Raw genomic sequence first — 6,000 nt, forward strand, 5'->3', positions numbered from 1 at the left:
AGTCAACAACAATAATTCTTGTGTCAAGAGCATCCCATAAGCTAAGAATCCAAGCTGGCTTTACCCAAATAAGCCCCAGCCCTTTAATGAATTTCATGCAATTGCTACCCTACAACCACATACAGTCCCATTAGCTTCAACAAGGATCCATCAGGGACTCATTGCAAGGCTAGGGCTTAAATGCAGGCTGCCTAAAATGAGTAGTTTAACTAAAGGCATGATGTTAAAATGATTTAGATTGACAGTTAAATTAAGTTAAACTAGCAGTGTAGACACACACCAGTTTAGTATGCCCCTGTAATTCACAGTTTAAACCCCAAGGAACACCCACAGACCACCTCACATGGGCTTAATCCTGCAACATAGCAGCCTTTGTTTGCTAATGGCACTCAAGGGACATATTCTACCTGACAATTTCTCCTTGCTTTGTGAGGTAAGAAGTCTGCAGCGTGACCTATGCCTAATGATGAGTTTCTTTCCTTTACCAGGACACTGTCATCACCTATCCTGCCTTGTCCTTTCTGGCCCCTGCACTCCCTGATCCCCTTGCACAGCAGTGCAGCGTGGCCCATTCATTTTGGACCATGTTTATTCTTTTTGTGCTCCCATTTGATCCGTAAGAAATAAATGAGCTTGTAAGCACCAGCTTTTGAAATCTCATCAGAGGTAGTTCTAACAGAAAATGGACTTTTAAAACTCTTACATAAAGGATTATTTTTTCCCTGGCCTCTCAGTCTTGTACTGCATTCAATGAATTATCTTCCATCTTTTGATCCTCTTGGAGAGACCAATGTTGACTTCGAGCCCTGTTTCAGCAGATGATTTGTTGCGAATACAACACAATAAACTGGTTTCCAAATATCTCTGTTCTTTGCTTTGCTCTTTTGGACTTGGCAACAAATTGTTGGCCCTTGGTCTTGTGGTCCTTCATCTATCACAAGCCTGTGCCAGCTACACACGATGTCCATAAACCCAGACTATGGTCTAGTAGGTAGCTCTGCAATATCTGTAACCTGTAGATAACCTAACCTGTTTTGTTTTCCGTTTCCACTGTAGAAAAGGTTGGGCACTGCTGTGTTGTGTTCTTAAATGAATAGGAGAAAATGGCATGGAGTAGGCAAAGGGGTTTGTTTACTTTCTTTCCCCTAACCTTTCCTCAACCCCCTCAAAAAACACAGCCATTTTATGATACATCTCCTGTGGATTATCATAAAGATACAGAAAGATTTTAAACAGTGAAGACAGGAGAGCAAAAATTCAGTGACATAGACTCACTTCAGTTCTCCTCTTCACCAGTGTTTATCTAAATCATTCAGTCTCATAGTTAGTAAGAGTTCAGACTAAATGGAATTGTCAGCAAACTGATTTTTCTCGGTTGTTCCCAGAACCAGAGCAAGTAAATACAATTCCTTTCAGATTTACAACTGGCGCTAACAACTACACAATAGAAGGACACTAATAAGCTAGATTAAAACTGTGTTAATTAACTTGTGTTAGTATTCACTAATCAATTGCCATTCATTTATTTCTCTTAGGAACAGCAATCTACGATATTTGCATTTGCCATAAACACTTTACAAAGTTCTCACAAGCTGCTTTTAAAAGCCCCAACTCAAGAAACTATGTACAGGTCTGCTGAGCTATATTCTCAGGCTTAGTATCTCCAGTTGGGTACAAGATTAAGCACATGTTTAAGAACTTTCCAGAAACAGAGGCAAAGCTCCTGAAGCTGGAAGCAGTTTTCAAGTCAAAAGCCATTTAACACTACGGAGTTCATGAAAGTCCCTGAAGAAATGTAAGAGAAAAAGAAGAAATCATGTATAATGTGAAGAAGAAATCACACATAAAAGAAAAATATGTGCCTAAGCTTTTATATTCCTTATAGGTTGAGAAGTCTTTTTGGGGTATTAAAATCTGTGCAATCAAGTGAAAAAAAGAGAAAAGCTGACTTTAATCCAATTCCTTTATGCAGTTTTAGTACTTATTGAATCAGCCTAGAAAAGCCCTGCAGATAACTCATGGTGTACTATTTATAGTTAGGGATCAAACTTCTTGTGTTCTTAGCCTGTCTAATTTCAAGTTTTTATTGACAGGAAAAGTACACAATGTTTGTAGTGCTGCCTTCTTCCAGAACAAGAGAAAAAAACAACAAAAGAAGCCCCCTATCTCTCCAAACCCACGCACATCTCATCAGTCATAACCTACATGAATGATAATAGGTTCTCAAAGCTCTCTAGCTCTCTGTGACAGTTCTAATAATGCAGTGCCAGATGTGTGAAATGCCTGCAACACCCAGAGGTTGCAGCACAGTGACCTCCGTGGTCTCCCATTCAATGGAAGTTGTTGGTAAATGTAAATATAATTATAGTGCAATAATTTATAATAGGCATGATTATCAAATGGCAAATAAAAGCACTTACAGAACTAAATATGTTAAATTAAATATATTGTTTTCTGATTATAATAGACACCCTCTGTGAGTCTATTATTAATGCCTTCTAAGAAGAGAACAGGGAAGGAGCTTTGGGCATATTTGAGAGATGGAAAAACATCAAGGAATGCAACTTCTCTGCTTTCATCCCCACAAGCTGTGTAAACCAGTGAGTTAAAATGAATAATTCTAACCCCTAGAACTATTATTATTTTTGCTAAGCCTCTGCAACAGCACACTGGGTATGATCTTACTGTTCAGAGTCCTTGACTGGAAGAGCAGCATTCATTTTATCACATTTTACCAGCAAATTTGCTGCAATAAAGCCACATTGTTGCATTCAAAATTAACTTAACAAGCATGCAGAATTAAGACATAGTCCTTTTCAAGCCCCCAGGCCTAACCCAAACCAAAGGAAATGAATCCCCTTTGTTATGAATAATACTTCCTGAAAAATAGATACAGACCAATTATGTAAGTATGTTAAATCACGTAAGTAACACCACTGGTGCTGCTGAAACATTAGAATTGTCTCTTGCAAATTGGTGCAGTTTATAATGATCATGTTGTGTCCATGAAAGGAGTCAAAGCTATGTCTGTTGTTATCATATTGTTGCTATTAATAGGTTGTTAAAAGAGATTACAAAGAGGAACTGAAGAGGGATTCTTTTGATTCAACACTTTGTTATACAGAAAAACAAGTGACAGTGCATATTATGGATTGCATTTCAGACCTACCACAGTAACCCCTGACCAGGGCAGAGGGACTTACCAGGTGAGGGAATGCCAGCGATGTAAAACAGAGGAAGCTGAGAGATTAGAAGGTCAGGACAGGAATTCCCTAAACTGATTCTTTTTATCCTCCTATTTTCTTTTAGGCCTCCTGAAATCTCTAGGAAGCTACAAGTCAAGGTGCTTTCCCAGAGCAACCCAGCAGATGATTAGCTGTTCAGACAGCCTGCTCTCTCCCCTGTGGAATGCCAAGGGTTAACTTAATATAGTGAAGTTTCTCTTATGTCCTAGAGGCAAAGTTTCCATGACCACACTTCTAAAATGCTGCCCCTTAATTTATCAAGGGCTTATATTGTCTTTCACTGCAGGAGTCTTTTTTGTGTGTGTTTCATTTCAGTCCCAGCCAAGGACAATGTGCAGACCTTTCTCTTCCTCCCTAATTTAGTTGTATTCCTAATATCATGACTCTGAGGGGCTCAGGAGTGCCCCTTCCTGCCTCACTGCACAAAGCAATCGCAGCTGACCTCATAACCTCTATCTTCCAAACCGTGACTGGCTCTCACTGGGCTGCCTTCCCCAACTCACAATCTTCTCTTAGTTACAGCTGAACCAGCCTGAGTGAACTCTCAGAGCTGCCTTCACACATACATTGGCATAACTGAGGGCAGCATTCTGCCTCTTTCTGCTGTTCAGAGGCATTTAAAGTGTCATATTATGTGCAGAAATGGTGACTTATCTTTATCACTGTGTAGTTATTTGATATCAGGGCATATCTTGGAGCACCAGTTTCTGCTATTTTCACAGAGGAGAAGGTACAGCAGTAGCCTTAATTGATCTTCCTTACCTCAGAAGGAAATTAAAGCCCTGTTCTGTAAAACATTCCAAATGGCACAAAACACTTCAGGCTCTTCAGTCATCCCTTGTTTGATCAGGTCCTCAATGATCAGGTTTCTCTGTCTCCAGAGATGACCATAATGATTTATATTTATTGTTATGGGTAGTTGCCCACTTGGGTTCAGGGACAAGTTCTTTGTATCCAAAACTACATTTGTCTCTCCCTGTCCCTTAGGTGGAGGGACAAGTTTTCAGATACCTGCTGTACAGATGGCTGTATTGCAAACAAAAAAAAGTCAATTTTAGCTTTATTTGTGGAGTTACAGTCACGCTGTCACAAATCTCAGCCTATAGAGAAAAACCCTGAATGTTTGCTTTTGCATCACTGAACTATTTTGGAAAGCTAAAGTTTGAGAGAAAGAAAAAGGGTTGCCTTTGCCCCCTCAAAAAACCCCATCAATAATCTTTCATTTCAACTATATACCCACAGCTGTCAGCTACCTCCAAACCCTCTTAGTGCAGTGATATGGAAACATTTCTACTGAAAACTTCTTAGGAATACCTCAGAGAGTTCACATTTATATCCATTTAAGTGAGGAGATGAATAGAATCTACCTAACCTAATTGGGGGAGAGGAAAAAAGAAATCAATAAAGCAAGCCTTCTGCTTATCAACTGTATCTCATTTCTTGTTGCTTATTGCTTGCACTGTGGCTTATTTGGAAGAAACCTTTGTTCAGACTTTATTTTTTTCTGCTCATTCCATGGTCACATTCCCTGGTTATAAGGTTTTATAGCTATATAAAATATACATACATATATATATATAAAAAGTAAGGAAGAGCATGTGGGAATAAAGCCTTATGGAAGAGATATATTGTTGATGCAGTGTATTCACCTGGCAAACACAGTTTCATTTTGTTACTGCAAATTTAGGAGTGTGCTCTCATCATGAAAAAAATAAATTGCAAAGTGTTCTATTTAGTTAATTAATGTACATCAGAGGACATATAATTTTGTCATACAAAATTAATTCTTCCCCCCCCCCCCCAGTATTGCTACAGCTATTGCTGTGTTCTTTTTTAAGGTCCTGCCTAGTGCACTATACCTGCTAACTGAAATTCATAGAGTCAATGAAGCCCCATGTGCATAAATGGGATCCATTGTCACTGGAGCCCACATTTTCCATAAGGATACATGAGAGAAAGAAGTGGCTCAGCTTTAGTTTTGGCAAAACCTGATTCTTTGTGTTATAAATTTGCTGGAATAATTCCACCAGATGTAAGTTACCTGAGCCTCTAGGAAAAGGCAGGGATTCAGTTCCCTGAAGTCAAAGTTTCCATGGGATCTGATGGAGACCATCAGCTTCTAAGTTACCACTTGCCTTCCTTAGCTTTCTCCTGATTACCCTGGATCCTATGCAAATTGTATTGCTACAGCATCTTCTTTTGAGGCATTGCCTTTGTTAGGCTCCCTGAATAGAGGTGGAAGTCACATAAATAGCAGCAGCAACTCTGCATGAAGTATTCTGGTTTTGAATTATCCTGCCACTGTTCTGAGTAAGCAACAACTAGCTCATCAGATTCCACTACAGCAAAGGAAAGGAACACACTTCACTTCAAACTGCAGATCTAGTTCTAGGATAGTGACAGACTGTTACAGATTAAGACTAAAGTTTTAAATGTAAATAGGTTTTTCCAGAGAATTTGAGAGTCCATTGGGATGGATGATCCTGAGGGGTGGACTTTTCAAAGGGGCTGAACAGAATAATAAGAGATTGGCCTGCAAAACAATAATAAAAATCCTATATAATCTGGGAACACAGTGTCTTTTGTTCTCTTGCCTTACCTCTTTTTCTCTGTCTCTGACCTTGCTCATTTGGCTTGCCAGCTTCTGTTTAGGCTATTGGTAAGAAACTGCATCAGGAACGAGAGACAGAGATAATAACTTGTTCACTAGTAAGAGCCCTCTGGACCTTTGTCCAGGGTGGTCTGGCTCTGTACA

Source organism: Dryobates pubescens, chromosome 9, assembly GCF_014839835.1.
Source record: "Dryobates pubescens isolate bDryPub1 chromosome 9, bDryPub1.pri, whole genome shotgun sequence".
Taxonomy (NCBI): domain Eukaryota; kingdom Metazoa; phylum Chordata; class Aves; order Piciformes; family Picidae; genus Dryobates; species Dryobates pubescens.